Source organism: Lepisosteus oculatus, chromosome 4, assembly GCF_040954835.1.
Source record: "Lepisosteus oculatus isolate fLepOcu1 chromosome 4, fLepOcu1.hap2, whole genome shotgun sequence".
Lineage (NCBI taxonomy): Eukaryota > Metazoa > Chordata > Actinopteri > Semionotiformes > Lepisosteidae > Lepisosteus > Lepisosteus oculatus.
In genome coordinates this window covers 52,842,909-52,861,334 of record NC_090699.1, presented here as the reverse complement: position 1 = coordinate 52,861,334, position 18,426 = coordinate 52,842,909, and positions in this window count along the sequence as shown.

Below are 18,426 nucleotides of genomic sequence, written 5' to 3'. Positions count from 1 at the left end.
CTATGTTTTGCAGAAATCCTAACCCTAACCCTAGCTCTGGGTTTGCAAGTTAGGGTTAGGGTTCAGAATTTCCTCCAAGAATTAATGCAACCCTTTTCACTCAATTGAGGGCAAAATATACTTTCTCATAAGCAAAATCTTGGTCACAAATGGTTAAGCAAGCCCATCAAACTAATGAGAACGTACCAACAACAGTAAAATTCTATATTTGGACAAGTATTCTACTTTTGGAGATGTTGTTTTTGAAGGTGATATCAATGAGCTTGGTTTCAAGCTTAACTGGTGTAAGAATCACCAAAACCCCAAGAATCTGGGCTTTATTTGATAATATGCATGTGCACTCAATGAAAGAGGTAAGATTTTGAAAGGTATTTTAAGCTTTTTTCAAACCTTTGCCTTAGTGCATTTTAGGCACAATTCCAATTTTAAGCAATGCAGGGCAGCTAAAAATGGAAGAAAATAATTCTGCAGATATCACTGAAACAACACTTTTCCTAAATATCATTTCTGCCCTTAAACACAGCTATGCCATCAAAAAGTATCTATGTTTTGCAGAAATCCTAACCCTAACCCTAGCTCTGGGTTTGCAAGTTAGGGTTAGGGTTCAGAATTTCCTCCAAGAATTAATGCAACCCTTTTCACTCAATTGAGGGCAAAATATACTTTCTCATAAGCAAAATCTTGGTCACAAATGGTTAAGCAAGCCCATCAAACTAATGAGAACGTACCAACAACAGTAAAATTCTATATTTGGACAAGTATTCTACTTTTGGAGATGTTGTTTTTGAAGGTGATATCAATGAGCTTGCTTTCAAGCTTAACTGGTGTAAGAATCACCAAAACCCCAAGAATCTGGGCTTTATTTGATAATATGCATGTGCACTCAATGAAAGAGGTAAGATTTTGAAAGGTATTTTAAGCTTTTTTCAAACCTTTGCCTTAGTGCATTTTAGGCACAATTCCAATTTTAAGCAATGCAGGGCAGCTAAAAATGGAAGAAAATAATTCTGCAGATATCACTGAAACAACACTTTTCCTAAATATCATTTCTGCCCTTAAACACAGCTATGCCATCAAAAAGTATCTATGTTTTGCAGAAATCCTAACCCTAACCCTAGCTCTGGGATTGCAAGTTAGGGTTAGGGTTCAGAATTTCCTCCAAGAATTAATGCAACCCTTTTCACTCAATTGAGGGCAAAATGTACTTTCTCATAAGCAAAATCTTGGTCACAAATGATTAAGCAAGCCCATCAAACTAATGAGAACGTACCAACAAGAGTAAAATTCTATATTTGGACAAGTATTCTACTTTTGGAGATGTTTGTTTTGGAAGGTGATCTCAATGAGCTTGGTTTCAGGCTCAACTGGTGTAAGAATCACCAAAACCCCAAGAATCTGGGCTTTATTTGATAATATGCATGTGCACTCAATGCCAGAGGTAAGATTTTGAAAGGTATTTTAAGCTTTTTTCAAACCTTTGCCTTAGTGCACGTTAGGCACAATTCCAATTTTAAGCAATATAGTGCAGCTAAAAATGGAAGAAAATAATTCTGCAGATATCACTGAAACAACACTTTTCCTAAATATCATTTCTGCCCTAAAACACAGCTATGCCATCAAAAAGTATCTATGTTTTGCAGAAATCCTAACCCTAACCCTAGCTCTGGGTTTGCAAGTTAGGGTTAGGGTTCAGAATTTCCTCCAAGAATTAATGCAACCCTTTTCACTCAATTGAGGGCAAAATATACTTTCTCATAAGCAAAATCTTGGTCACAAATGGTTAAGCAAGCCCATCAAACTAATGAGAACGTACCAACAACAGTAAAATTCTATATTTGGACAAGTATTCTACTTTTGGAGATGTTTGTTTTGGAAGGTGATCTCAATGAGCATGGTTTCAAGCTTAACTGGTGTAAGAATCACCAAAACCCCAACAATCTGGGCTTTATTTGATAATATGCATGTGCACTCAATGAAAGAAGCAAGATTTTGAAAGGTATTTTAAGCTTTTTTCAAACCTTTGCCTTAGTGCACGTTAGGCACAATTCCAATTTTAAGCAATGCAGGGCAGCTAAAAATAGAAGAAAACAATTTTGCAGATATCATTGAAACAACATTTTTCCTAAATATCATTTCTGCCCTAAAACACAGCTATGCCATCAAAAAGTATCTATGTTTTGCAGAAATCCTAACCCTAACCCTAGCTCTGGGTTTGCAAGTTAGGGTTAGGGTTCAGAATTTCCTCCAAGAATTAATGCAACCCTTTTCACTCAATTGAGGGCAAAATATACTTTCTCATAAGCAAAATCTTGGTCACAAATGGTTAAGCAAGCCCATCAAACTAATGAGAACGTACCAACAACAGTAAAATTCTATATTTGGACAAGTATTCTACTTTTGGAGATGTTTGTTTTGGAAGGTGATCTCAATGAGCTTGGTTTCAAGCTTAACTGGTGTAAGAATCACCAAAACCCCAAGAATCTGGGCTTTATTTGATAATATGCATGTGCACTCAATGAAAGAGGTAAGATTTTGAAAGGTATTTTAAGCTTTTTTCAAACATTTGCCTTAGTGCACTTTCGGCAAAATTCCAATTTTAAGCAATGCAGGGCAGCTAAAAATGGAAGAAAATAATTCTGCAGATATCACTGAAACAACACTTTTCCTAAATATCATTTCTGCCCTTAAACACAGCTATGCCATCAAAAAGTATCTATGTTTTGCAGAAATCCTAACCCTAACCCTAGCTCTGGGATTGCAAGTTAGGGTTAGGGTTCAGAATTTCCTCCAAGAATTAATGCAACCCTTTTCACTCAATTGAGGGCAAAATGTACTTTCTCATAAGCAAAATCTTGGTCACAAATGGTTAAGCAAGCCCATCAAACTAATGAGAACGTACCAACAAGAGTAAAATTCTATATTTGGACAAGTATTCTACTTTTGGAGATGTTGTTTTGGAAGGTGATGTCAATGAGCTTGGTTTCAAGCTTAACTGGGGTAAGATCACCAAAACCCCAAGAATCTGGGCTTTATTTGATAATATGCATGTGCACTCAATGCCAAAGGTAAGATTTTGAAAGGTATTTTAAGCTTTTTTCAAACCTTTGCCTTAGTGCACGTTAGGCACAATTCCAATTTTAAGCAATGCAGGGCAGCTAAAAATGGAAGAAAATAATTCTGCAGATATCACTGAAACAACACTTTTCCTAAATATCATTTCTGCCCTTAAACACAGCTATGCCATCAAAAAGTATCTATGTTTTGCAGAAATCCTAACCCTAACCCTAGCTCTGGGTTTGCAAGTTAGGGTTAGGGTTCAGAATTTCCTCCAAGAATTAATGCAACCCTTTTCACTCAATTGAGGGCAAAATATACTTTCTCATAAGCAAAATCTTGGTCACAAATGGTTAAGCAAGCCCATAAAACTAATGAGAACGTACCAACAACAGTAAAATTCTATATTTGGACAAGTATTCTACTTTTGGAGATGTTGTTTTGGAAGGTGATCTCAATGAGCTTGGTTTCAAGCTTAACAGGGGTAAGAATCACCAAAACACCAACAATCTGGGCTTTATTTGATAATATGCATGTGCACTCAATGAAAGAGGTAAGATTTTGAAAGGTATTTTAAGCTTTTTTTAAACCTTTGCCTTAGTGCACTTTCGGCAAAATTCCAATTTTAAGCAATGCAGGGCAGCTAAAAATAGAAGAAAACAATTTTGCAGATATCATTGAAACAACATTTTTCCTAAATATCATTTCTGCCCTAAAACACAGCTATGCCATCAAAAAGTATCTATGTTTTGCAGAAATCCTAACCCTAACCCTAGCTCTGGGTTTGCAAGTTAGGGTTAGGGTTCAGAATTTCCTCCAAGAATTAATGCAACCCTTTTCACTCAATTGAGGGCAAAATATACTTTCTCATAAGCAAAATCTTGGTCACAAATGGTTAAGCAAGCCCATCAAACTAATGAGAACGTACCAACAACAGTAAAATTCTATATTTGGACAAGTATTCTACTTTTGGAGATGTTTGTTTTGGAAGGTGATCTCAATGAGCTTGGTTTCAAGCTTAACTGGTGTAAGAATCACCAAAACCCCAAGAATCTGGGCTTTATTTGATAATATGCATGTGCACTCAATGAAAGAGGTAAGATTTTGAAAGGTATTTTAAGCTTTTTTCAAACATTTGCCTTAGTGCACTTTCGGCAAAATTCCAATTTTAAGCAATGCAGGGCAGCTAAAAATAGAAGAAAACAATTTTGCAGATATCATTGAAACAACACTTTTCCTAAAAATCATTTCTGCCCTAAAACACAGCTATGCCATCAAAAAGTATCTATGTTTTGCAGAAATCCTAACCCTAACCCTAGCTCTGGGTTTGCAAGTTAGGGTTAGGGTTCAGAATTTCCTCCAAGAATTAATGCAACCCTTTTCACTCAATTGAGGGCAAAATATACTTTCTCATAAGCAAAATCTTGGTCACAAATGGTTAAGCAAGCCCATCAAACTAATGAGAACGTACCAACAACAGTAAAATTCTATATTTGGACAAGTATTCTACTTTTGGAGATGTTGTTTTGGAAGGTGATCTCAATGAGCTTGGTTTCAAGCTTAACAGGGGTAAGAATCACCAAAACACCAACAATCTGGGCTTTATTTGATAATATGCATGTGCACTCAATGAAAGAGGTAAGATTTTGAAAGGTATTTTAAGCTTTTTTTAAACCTTTGCCTTAGTGCACTTTCGGCAAAATTCCAATTTTAAGCAATGCAGGGCAGCTAAAAATAGAAGAAAACAATTTTGCAGATATCATTGAAACAACATTTTTCCTAAATATCATTTCTGCCCTAAAACACAGCTATGCCATCAAAAAGTATCTATGTTTTGCAGAAATCCTAACCCTAACCCTAGCTCTGGGTTTGCAAGTTAGGGTTAGGGTTCAGAATTTCCTCCAAGAATTAATGCAACCCTTTTCACTCAATTGAGGGCAAAATATACTTTCTCATAAGCAAAATCTTGGTCACAAATGGTTAAGCAAGCCCATCAAACTAATGAGAACGTACCAACAACAGTAAAATTCTATATTTGGACAAGTATTCTACTTTTGGAGATGTTTGTTTTGGAAGGTGATCTCAATGAGCTTGGTTTCAAGCTTAACTGGTGTAAGAATCACCAAAACCCCAAGAATCTGGGCTTTATTTGATAATATGCATGTGCACTCAATGAAAGAGGTAAGATTTTGAAAGGTATTTTAAGCTTTTTTCAAACATTTGCCTTAGTGCACTTTCGGCAAAATTCCAATTTTAAGCAATGCAGGGCAGCTAAAAATAGAAGAAAACAATTTTGCAGATATCATTGAAACAACACTTTTCCTAAAAATCATTTCTGCCCTAAAACACAGCTATGCCATCAAAAAGTATCTATGTTTTGCAGAAATCCTAACCCTAACCCTAGCTCTGGGTTTGCAAGTTAGGGTTAGGGTTCAGAATTTCCTCCAAGAATTAATGCAACCCTTTTCACTCAATTGAGGGCAAAATATACTTTCTCATAAGCAAAATCTTGGTCACAAATGGTTAAGCAAGCCCATCAAACTAATGAGAACGTACCAACAACAGTAAAATTCTATATTTGGACAAGTATTCTACTTTTGGAGATGTTGTTTTGGAAGGTGATCTCAATGAGCTTGGTTTCAAGCTTAACAGGGGTAAGAATCACCAAAACACCAACAATCTGGGCTTTATTTGATAATATGCATGTGCACTCAATGAAAGAGGTAAGATTTTGAAAGGTATTTTAAGCTTTTTTTAAACCTTTGCCTTAGTGCACTTTCGGCAAAATTCCAATTTTAAGCAATGCAGGGCAGCTAAAAATAGAAGAAAACAATTTTGCAGATATCATTGAAACAACATTTTTCCTAAATATCATTTCTGCCCTAAAACACAGCTATGCCATCAAAAAGTATCTATGTTTTGCAGAAATCCTAACCCTAACCCTAGCTCTGGGTTTGCAAGTTAGGGTTAGGGTTCAGAATTTCCTCCAAGAATTAATGCAACCCTTTTCACTCAATTGAGGGCAAAATATACTTTCTCATAAGCAAAATCTTGGTCACAAATGGTTAAGCAAGCCCATCAAACTAATGAGAACGTACCAACAACAGTAAAATTCTATATTTGGACAAGTATTCTACTTTTGGAGATGTTTGTTTTGGAAGGTGATCTCAATGAGCTTGGTTTCAAGCTTAACTGGTGTAAGAATCACCAAAACCCCAAGAATCTGGGCTTTATTTGATAATATGCATGTGCACTCAATGAAAGAGGTAAGATTTTGAAAGGTATTTTAAGCTTTTTTCAAACATTTGCCTTAGTGCACTTTCGGCAAAATTCCAATTTTAAGCAATGCAGGGCAGCTAAAAATAGAAGAAAACAATTTTGCAGATATCATTGAAACAACACTTTTCCTAAAAATCATTTCTGCCCTAAAACACAGCTATGCCATCAAAAAGTATCTATGTTTTGCAGAAATCCTAACCCTAACCCTAGCTCTGGGTTTGCAAGTTAGGGTTAGGGTTCAGAATTTCCTCCAAGAATTAATGCAACCCTTTTCACTCAATTGAGGGCAAAATATACTTTCTCATAAGCAAAATCTTGGTCACAAATGGTTAAGCAAGCCCATCAAACTAATGAGAACGTACCAACAACAGTAAAATTCTATATTTGGACAAGTATTCTACTTTTGGAGATGTTGTTTTTGAAGGTGATATCAATGAGCTTGGTTTCAAGCTTAACTGGTGTAAGAATCACCAAAACCCCAAGAATCTGGGCTTTATTTGATAATATGCATGTGCACTCAATGAAAGAGGTAAGATTTTGAAAGGTATTTTAAGCTTTTTTCAAACCTTTGCCTTAGTGCATTTTAGGCACAATTCCAATTTTAAGCAATGCAGGGCAGCTAAAAATGGAAGAAAATAATTCTGCAGATATCACTGAAACAACACTTTTCCTAAATATCATTTCTGCCCTTAAACACAGCTATGCCATCAAAAAGTATCTATGTTTTGCAGAAATCCTAACCCTAACCCTAGCTCTGGGATTGCAAGTTAGGGTTAGGGTTCAGAATTTCCTCCAAGAATTAATGCAACCCTTTTCACTCAATTGAGGGCAAAATGTACTTTCTCATAAGCAAAATCTTGGTCACAAATGATTAAACAAGCCCATCAAACTAATGAGAACGTACCAACAAGAGTAAAATTCTATATTTGGACAAGTATTCTACTTTTGGAGATGTTTGTTTTGGAAGGTGATCTCAATGAGCTTGGTTTCAGGCTTAACTGGTGTAAGAATCACCAAAACCCCAAGAATCTGGGCTTTATTTGATAATATGCATGTGCACTCAATGCCAGAGGTAAGATTTTGAAAGGTATTTTAAGCTTTTTTCAAACCTTTGCCTTAGTGCACGTTAGGCACAATTCCAATTTTAAGCAATATAGTGCAGCAAAAATGGAAGAAAATAATTCTGCAGATATCACTGAAACAACACTTTTCCTAAATATCATTTCTGCCCTAAAACACAGCTATGCCATCAAAAAGTATCTATGTTTTGCAGAAATCCTAACCCTAACCCTAGCTCTGGGTTTGCAAGTTAGGGTTAGGGTTCAGAATTTCCTCCAAGAATTAATGCAACCCTTTTCACTCAATTGAGGGCAAAATATACTTTCTCATAAGCAAAATCTTGGTCACAAATGGTTAAGCAAGCCCATCAAACTAATGAGAACGTACCAACAACAGTAAAATTCTATATTTGGACAAGTATTCTACTTTTGGAGATGTTTGTTTTGGAAGGTGATCTCAATGAGCATGGTTTCAAGCTTAACTGGTGTAAGAATCACCAAAACCCCAACAATCTGGGCTTTATTTGATAATATGCATGTGCACTCAATGAAAGAAGCAAGATTTTGAAAGGTTTTTTAAGCTTTTTTCAAACCTTTGCCTTAGTGCACGTTAGGCACAATTCCAATTTTAAGCAATGCAGGGCAGCTAAAAATAGAAGAAAACAATTTTGCAGATATCATTGAAACAACATTTTTCCTAAATATCATTTCTGCCCTAAAACACAGCTATGCCATCAAAAAGTATCTATGTTTTGCAGAAATCCTAACCCTAACCCTAGCTCTGGGTTTGCAAGTTAGGGTTAGGGTTCAGAATTTCCTCCAAGAATTAATGCAACCCTTTTCACTCAATTGAGGGCAAAATATACTTTCTCATAAGCAAAATCTTGGTCACAAATGGTTAAGCAAGCCCATCAAACTAATGAGAACGTACCAACAACAGTAAAATTCTATATTTGGACAAGTATTCTACTTTTGGAGATGTTGTTTTTGAAGGTGATATCAATGAGCTTGGTTTCAAGCTTAACTGGTGTAAGAATCACCAAAACCCCAAGAATCTGGGCTTTATTTGATAATATGCATGTGCACTCAATGAAAGAGGTAAGATTTTGAAAGGTATTTTAAGCTTTTTTCAAACCTTTGCCTTAGTGCATTTTAGGCACAATTCCAATTTTAAGCAATGCAGGGCAGCTAAAAATGGAAGAAAATAATTCTGCAGATATCACTGAAACAACACTTTTCCTAAATATCATTTCTGCCCTTAAACACAGCTATGCCATCAAAAAGTATCTATGTTTTGCAGAAATCCTAACCCTAACCCTAGCTCTGGGATTGCAAGTTAGGGTTAGGGTTCAGAATTTCCTCCAAGAATTAATGCAACCCTTTTCACTCAATTGAGGGCAAAATGTACTTTCTCATAAGCAAAATCTTGGTCACAAATGGTTAAGCAAGCCCATCAAACTAATGAGAACGTACCAACAAGAGTAAAATTCTATATTTGGACAAGTATTCTACTTTTGGAGATGTTGTTTTGGAAGGTGATGTCAATGAGCTTGGTTTCAAGCTTAACTGGGGTAAGAATCACCAAAACCCCAAGAATCTGGGCTTTATTTGATAATATGCATGTGCACTCAATGCCAAAGGTAAGATTTTGAAAGGTATTTTAAGCTTTTTTCAAACCTTTGCCTTAGTGCACGTTAGGCACAATTCCAATTTTAAGCAATGCAGGGCAGCTAAAAATGGAAGAAAATAATTCTGCAGATATCACTGAAACAACACTTTTCCTAAATATCATTTCTGCCCTTAAACACAGCTATGCCATCAAAAAGTATCTATGTTTTGCAGAAATCCTAACCCTAACCCTAGCTCTGGGTTTGCAAGTTAGGGTTAGGGTTCAGAATTTCCTCCAAGAATTAATGCAACCCTTTTCACTCAATTGAGGGCAAAATATACTTTCCCATAAGCAAAATATTGGTCACAAATGGTTAAGCAAGCCCATCAAACTAATGAGAACGTACCAACAAGAGTAAAATTCTATATTTGGACAAGTATTCTACTTTTGGAGATGTTTGTTTTGGAAGGTGATCTCAATGAGCTTGGTTTCAAGCTTAACTGGGGTAAGAATCACCAAAACCCCAAGAATCTGGGCTTTATTTGATAATATGCATGTGAACTCAATGAAAGAGGTAAGATTTTGAAAGGTATTTTAAGCTTTTTTCAAACCTTTGCCTTAGTGCACTTTCGGCAAAATTCCAATTTTAAGCAATGCAGGGCAGTTAAAAATGGAAGAAAATAATTCTGCAGATATCACTGAAACAACAATTGTCCTAAATATCATTTCTGCCCTAAAACACAGCTATGCCATCAAAAAGTATCTATGTTTTGCAGAAATCCTAACCCTAACCCTAGCTCTGGGTTTGCAAGTTAGGGTTAGGGTTCAGAATTTCCTCCAAGAATTAATGCAACCCTTTTCACTCAATTGAGGGCAAAATATACTTTCTCATAAGCAAAATCTTGGTCACAAATGGTTAAGCAAGCCCATAAAACTAATGAGAACGTACCAACAACAGTAAAATTCTATATTTGGACAAGTATTCTACTTTTGGAGATGTTGTTTTGGAAGGTGATCTCAATGAGCTTGGTTTCAAGCTTAACAGGGGTAAGATTCACCAAAACACCAACAATCTGGGCTTTATTTGATAATATGCATGTGCACTCAATGAAAGAGGTAAGATTTTGAAAGGTATTTTAAGCTTTTTTTAAACCTTTGCCTTAGTGCACTTTCGGCAAAATTCCAATTTTAAGCAATGCAGGGCAGCTAAAAATAGAAGAAAACAATTTTGCAGATATCATTGAAACAACACTTTTCCTAAAAATCATTTCTGCCCTAAAACACAGCTATGCCATAAAAAAGTATCTATGTTTTGCAGAAATCCTAACCCTAACCCTAGCTCTGGGTTTGCAAGTTAGGGTTAGGGTTCAGAATTTCCTCCAAGAATTAATGCAACCCTTTTCACTCAATTGAGGGCAAAATATACTTTCTCATAAGCAAAATCTTGGTCACAAATGGTTAAGCAAGCCCATCAAACTAATGAGAACGTACCAACAACAGTAAAATTCTATATTTGGACAAGTATTCTACTTTTGGAGATGTTTGTTTTGGAAGGTGATCTCAATGAGCATGGTTTCAAGCTTAACTGGTGTAAGAATCACCAAAACCCCAACAATCTGGGCTTTATTTGATAATATGCATGTGCACTCAATGAAAGAGGTAAGTTTTGAAGGGTATTTTAAGCTTTTGTCAAACATTTGCCTTAGTGCACGTTAGGCACAATTCCAATTTTAAGCAATGCAGGGCAGCTAAAAATGGAAGAAAATAATTCTGCAGATATCACTGAAACAACAATTGTCCTAAATATCATTTCTGCCCTAAAACACAGCTATGCCATCAAAAAGTATCTATGTTTTGCAGAAATCCTAACCCTAACCCTAGCTCTTGGATTGCAAGTTAGGGTTAGGGTTCAGAATTTCCTCCAAGAATTAATGCAACCCTTTTCACTCAATTGAGGGCAAAATATACTTTCTCATAAGCAAAATCTTGGTCACAAATGGTTAAGCAAGCCCATCAAACTAATGAGAACGTACCAACAACAGTAAAATTCTATATTTAGACAAGTATTATACTTTTGGAGATGTTTGTTTTGGAAGGTGATCTCAATGAGCTTGGTTTCAAGCTTAACTGGGGTAAGAATCACCAAAACCCCAAGAATCTGGGCTTTATTTGATAATATGCATTTGCACTCAATGAAAGAGGTAAGATTTTGAAAGGTGTTTTAAGCTTTTTTCAAACCTTTGCCTTAGTGCACTTTCGGCAAAATTCCAATTTTAAGCAATGCAGGGCAGCTAAAAATAGAAGAAAACAATTTTGCAGATATCATTGAAACAACACTTTTCCTAAATATCATTTCTGCCCTTAAACACAGCTATGCCATCAAAAAGTATCTATGTTTTGCAGAAATCCTAACCCTAACCCTAGCTCTGGGATTGCAAGTTAGGGTTAGGGTTCAGAATTTCCTCCAAGAATTAATGCAACCCTTTTCACTCAATTGAGGGCAAAATGTACTTTCTCATAAGCAAAATCTTGGTCACAAATGGTTATGCAAGCCCATCAAACTAATGAGAACGTACCAACAACAGTAAAATTCTATATTTGGACAAGTATTCTACTTTTGGAGATGTTTGTTTTGGAAGGTGATCTCAATGAGCTTGGTTTCAAGCTTAACTGGTGTAAGAATCACCAAAACCCCAACAATCTGGGCTTTAATTGATAATATGCATGTGCACTCAATGCCAGAGGTAAGATTTTGACAGGTATTTTAAGCTTTTTTCAAACCTTTGCATTAGTGCACTGTCGATAAAATTCCAATTTTAAGCAATGCAGGGCAGCTAAAAATGGAAGAAAATAATTCTGCAGATATCACTGAAACAACAATTGTCCTAAATATCATTTCTGCTTTAAAACACAGCTATGCCATAAAAAAGTATCTATGTTTTGCAGGAATCCTAACCCTAACCCCAGCTATGCCATCAAAAAGTATCTATGTTTTGAAGGAATCCTAACTCTAACCCTAGCTCTGGGTTTGCAAGTTAGGGTTAGGGTTCAGAATTTCCTCCAAGAATTAATGCAACCCTTTTCACTCAATTGAGGGCAAAATATACTTTCTCATAAGCAAAATCTTGGTCACAAATGGTTAAGCAAGCCCATCAAACTAATGAGAACGTACCAACAACAGTAAAATTCTATATTTGGACAAGTATTCTACTTTTGGAGATGTTTGTTTTGGAAGGTGATCTCAATGAGCTTGGTTTCAAGCTTAACTGGTGTAAGAATCACCAAAACCCCAAGAATCTGGGCTTTATTTGATAATATGCATGTGAACTCAATGAAAGAGGTAAGATTTTGAAATGTATTTTAAGCTTTTTTCAAACATTTGCCTTAGTGCACTTTTGGCAAAATTCCAATTTTAAGCAATGCAGGGCAGTTAAAAATGGAAGAAAATAATTCTGCAGATATCACTGAAACAACAATTGTCCTAAATATCATTTCTGCCCTAAAACACAGCTATGCCATCAAAAAGTATCTATGTTTTTCAGAAATCCTAACCCTAACCCTAGCTCTGGGTTTGCAAGTTAGGGTTAGGGTTCAGAATTTCCTCCAAGAATTAATGCAACCCTTTTCACTCAATTGAGGGCAAAATATACTTTCTCATAAGCAAAATCTTGGTCACAAATGGTTAAGCAAGCCCATCAAACTAATGAGAACGTACCAACAAGAGTAAAATTCTATATTTGGACAAGTATTCTACTTTTGGAGATGTTGTTTTGGAAGGTGATGTCAATGAGCTTGGTTTCAAGCTTAACTGGGGTAAGAATCACCAAAACCCCAAGAATCTGGGCTTTATTTGATAATATGCATGTGCACTCAATGCCAGAGGTAAGATTTTGAAAGGTATTTTAAGCTTTTTTCAAAACTTTGCCTTAGTGCACGTTAGGCACAATTCCAATTTTAAGCAATGCAGGGCAGCTAAAAATAGAAGAAAACAATTTTGCAGATATCATTGAAACAACATTTTTCCTAAATATCATTTCTGCCCTAAAACACAGCTATGCCATCAAAAAGTATCTATGTTTTGCAGAAATCCTAACCCTAACCCTAGCTCTGGGTTTGCAAGTTAGGGTTAGGGTTCAGAATTTCCTCCAAGAATTAATGCAACCCTTTTCACTCAATTGAGGGCAAAATATACTTTCTCATAAGCAAAATCTTGGTCACAAATGGTTAAGCAAGCCCATCAAACTAATGAGAACGTACCAACAACAGTAAAATTCTATATTTGGACAAGTATTCTACTTTTGGAGATGTTTGTTTTGGAAGGTGATCTCAATGAGCTTGGTTTCAAGCTTAACTGGTGTAAGAATCACCAAAACCCCAAGAATCTGGGCTTTATTTGATAATATGCATGTGCATTCAATGAAAGAGGTAAGATTTTGAAAGGTATTTTAAGCTTTTTTCAAACATTTGCCTTAGTGCACTTTCGGCAAAATTCCAATTTTAAGCAATGCAGGGCAGCTAAAAATAGAAGAAAACAATTTTGCAGATATCATTGAAACAACACTTTTCCTAAAAATCATTTCTGCCCTAAAACACAGCTATGCCATCAAAAAGTATCTATGTTTTGCAGAAATCCTAACCCTAACCCTAGCTCTGGGTTTGCAAGTTAGGGTTAGGGTTCAGAATTTCCTCCAAGAATTAATGCAACCCTTTTCACTCAATTGAGGGCAAAATATACTTTCTCATAAGCAAAATCTTGGTCACAAATGGTTAAGCAAGCCCATCAAACTAATGAGAACGTACCAACAACAGTAAAATTCTATATTTGGACAAGTATTCTACTTTTGGAGATGTTGTTTTTGAAGGTGATATCAATGAGCTTGGTTTCAAGCTTAACTGGTGTAAGAATCACCAAAACCCCAAGAATCTGGGCTTTATTTGATAATATGCATGTGCACTCAATGAAAGAGGTAAGATTTTGAAAGGTATTTTAAGCTTTTTTCAAACCTTTGCCTTAGTGCATTTTAGGCACAATTCCAATTTTAAGCAATGCAGGGCAGCTAAAAATGGAAGAAAATAATTCTGCAGATATCACTGAAACAACACTTTTCCTAAATATCATTTCTGCCCTTAAACACAGCTATGCCATCAAAAAGTATCTATGTTTTGCAGAAATCCTAACCCTAACCCTAGCTCTGGGATTGCAAGTTAGGGTTAGGGTTCAGAATTTCCTCCAAGAATTAATGCAACCCTTTTCACTCAATTGAGGGCAAAATGTACTTTCTCATAAGCAAAATCTTGGTCACAAATGATTAAGCAAGCCCATCAAACTAATGAGAACGTACCAACAAGAGTAAAATTCTATATTTGGACAAGTATTCTACTTTTGGAGATGTTTGTTTTGGAAGGTGATCTCAATGAGCTTGGTTTCAGGCTTAACTGGTGTAAGAATCACCAAAACCCCAAGAATCTGGGCTTTAATTGATAATATGCATGTGCACTCAATGCCAGAGGTAAGATTTTGACAGGTATTTTAAGCTTTTTTCAAAACTTTGCCTTAGTGCACGTTAGGCACAATTCCAATTTTAAGCAATGCAGGGCAGCTAAAAATAGAAGAAAACAATTTTGCAGATATCATTGAAACAACATTTTTCCTAAATATCATTTCTGCCCTAAAACACAGCTATGCCATCAAAAAGTATCTATGTTTTGCAGAAATCCTAACCCTAACCCTAGCTCTGGGTTTGCAAGTTAGGGTTAGGGTTCAGAATTTCCTCCAAGAATTAATGCAACCCTTTTCACTCAATTGAGGGCAAAATATACTTTCTCATAAGCAAAATCTTGGTCACAAATGGTTAAGCAAGCCCATCAAACTAATGAGAACGTACCAACAACAGTAAAATTCTATATTTGGACAAGTATTCTACTTTTGGAGATGTTTGTTTTGGAAGGTGATCTCAATGAGCTTGGTTTCAAGCTTAACTGGTGTAAGAATCACCAAAACCCCAAGAATCTGGGCTTTATTTGATAATATGCATGTGCACTCAATGAAAGAGGTAAGATTTTGAAAGGTATTTTAAGCTTTTTTCAAACATTTGCCTTAGTGCACTTTCGGCAAAATTCCAATTTTAAGCAATGCAGGGCAGCTAAAAATAGAAGAAAACAATTTTGCAGATATCATTGAAACAACACTTTTCCTAAAAATCATTTCTGCCCTAAAACACAGCTATGCCATCAAAAAGTATCTATGTTTTGCAGAAATCCTAACCCTAACCCTAGCTCTGGGTTTGCAAGTTAGGGTTAGGGTTCAGAATTTCCTCCAAGAATTAATGCAACCCTTTTCACTCAATTGAGGGCAAAATATACTTTCTCATAAGCAAAATCTTGGTCACAAATGGTTAAGCAAGCCCATCAAACTAATGAGAACGTACCAACAACAGTAAAATTCTATATTTGGACAAGTATTCTACTTTTGGAGATGTTGTTTTTGAAGGTGATATCAATGAGCTTGGTTTCAAGCTTAACTGGTGTAAGAATCACCAAAACCCCAAGAATCTGGGCTTTATTTGATAATATGCATGTGCACTCAATGAAAGAGGTAAGATTTTGAAAGGTATTTTAAGCTTTTTTCAAACCTTTGCCTTAGTGCATTTTAGGCACAATTCCAATTTTAAGCAATGCAGGGCAGCTAAAAATGGAAGAAAATAATTCTGCAGATATCACTGAAACAACACTTTTCCTAAATATCATTTCTGCCCTTAAACACAGCTATGCCATCAAAAAGTATCTATGTTTTGCAGAAATCCTAACCCTAACCCTAGCTCTGGGATTGCAAGTTAGGGTTAGGGTTCAGAATTTCCTCCAAGAATTAATGCAACCCTTTTCACTCAATTGAGGGCAAAATGTACTTTCTCATAAGCAAAATCTTGGTCACAAATGATTAAGCAAGCCCATCAAACTAATGAGAACGTACCAACAAGAGTAAAATTCTATATTTGGACAAGTATTCTACTTTTGGAGATGTTTGTTTTGGAAGGTGATCTCAATGAGCTTGGTTTCAGGCTTAACTGGTGTAAGAATCACCAAAACCCCAAGAATCTGGGCTTTATTTGATAATATGCATGTGCACTCAATGCCAGAGATAAGATTTTGAAAGGTATTTTAAGCTTTTGTCAAACATTTGCCTTAGTGCACGTTAGGCACAATTCCAATTTTAAGCAATGCAGGGCAGCTAAAAATGGAAGAAAATAATTCTGCAGATATCACTGAAACAACAATTGTCCTAAATATCATTTCTGCCCTAAAACACAGCTATGCCATCAAAAAGTATCTATGTTTTGCAGAAATCCTAACCCTAACCCTAGCTCTGGGATTGCAAGTTAGGGTTAGGGTTCAGAATTTCCTCCAAGAATTAATGCAACCCTTTTCACTCAATTGAGGGCAAAATATACTTTCTCATAAGCAAAATCTTGGTCACAAATGGTTAAGCAAGCCCATCAAACTAATGAGAACGTACCAACAACAGTAAAATTCTATATTTGGACAAGTATTCTACTTTTGGAGATGTTTGTTTTGGAAGGTGATCTCAATGAGCTTGGTTTCAAGCTTAACTGGTGTAAGAATCACCAAAACCCCAACAATCTGGGCTTTATTTGATAATATGCATGTGCACTCAATGCCAGAGATAAGATTTTGAAAGGTATTTTAAGCTTTTTTCAAACCTTTGCCTTAGTGCACTTTCGGCAAAATTCCAATTTTAAGCAATGCAGGGCAGCTAAAAATAGAAGAAAACAATTTTGCAGATATCATTGAAACAACACTTTTCCTAAATATCATTTCTGCCCTTAAACACAGCAATGCCATCAAAAAGTATCTATGTTTTGCAGAAATCCTAACCCTAACCCTAGCTCTGGGATTGCAAGTTAGGGTTAGGGTTCAGAATTTCCTCCAAGAATTAATGCAACCCTTTTCACTCAATTGAGGGCAAAATGTACTTTCTCATAAGCAAAATCTTGGTCACAAATGGTTAAGCAAGCCCATAAAACTAATGAGAACGTACCAACAAGAGTAAAATTCTATATTTGGACAAGTATTCTACTTTTGGAGATGTTGTTTTGGAAGGTGATCTCAATGAGCTTGGTTTCAAGCTTAACTGGTGTAAGAATCACCAAAACCCCAACAATCTGGGCTTTATTTGATAATATGCATGTGCACTCAATGCCAGAGATAAGATTTTGAAAGGTATTTTAAGCTTTTTTCAAACCTTTGCCTTAGTGCACTTTCGGCAAAATTCCAATTTTAAGCAATGCAGGGCAGCTAAAAATAGAAGAAAACAATTTTGCAGATATCATTGAAACAACACTTTTCCTAAATATCATTTCTGCCCTTAAACACAGCAATGCCATCAAAAAGTATCTATGTTTTGCAGAAATCCTAACCCTAACCCTAGCTCTGGGATTGCAAGTTAGGGTTAGGGTTCAGAATTTCCTCCAAGAATTAATGCAACCCTTTTCACTCAATTGAGGGCAAAATGTACTTTCTCATAAGCAAAATCTTGGTCACAAATGGTTAAGCAAGCCCATAAAACTAATGAGAACGTACCAACAAGAGTAAAATTCTATATTTGGACAAGTATTCTACTTTTGGAGATGTTGTTTTGGAAGGTGATCTCAATGAGCTTGGTTTCAAGCTTAACTGGGGTAAGAATCACCAAAACCCCAAGAATCTGGGCTTTATTTGATAATATGCATTTGCACTCAATGAAAGAGGTAAGATTTTGAAAGGTGTTTTAAGCTTTTTTCAAACCTTTGCCTTAGTGCACTTTCGGCAAAATTCCAATTTTAAGCAATGCAGGGCAGTTAAAAATGGAAGAAAATAATTCTGCAGATATCACTGAAACAACAATTGTCCTAAATATCATTTCTGCCCTAAAACACAGCTATGCCATCAAAAAGTATCTATGTTTTTCAGAAATCCTAACCCTAACCCTAGCTCTGGGTTTGCAAGTTAGGGTTAGGGTTCAGAATTTCCTCCAAGAATTAATGCAACCCTTTTCACTCAATTGAGGGCAAAATATACTTTCTCATAAGCAAAATCTTGGTCACAAATGGTTAAGCAAGCCCATCAAACTAATGAGAACGTACCAACAAGAGTAAAATTCTATATTTGGACAAGTATTCTACTTTTGGAGATGTTGTTTTGGAAGGTGATGTCAATGAGCTTGGTTTCAAGCTTAACTGGGGTAAGAATCACCAAAACCCCAAGAATCTGGGCTTTATTTGATAATATGCATGTGCACTCAATGCCAGAGGTAAGATTTTGAAAGGTATTTTAAGCTTTTTTCAAAACTTTGCCTTAGTGCACGTTAGGCACAATTCCAATTTTAAGCAATGCAGGGCAGCTAAAAATGGAAGAAAATAATTCTGCAGA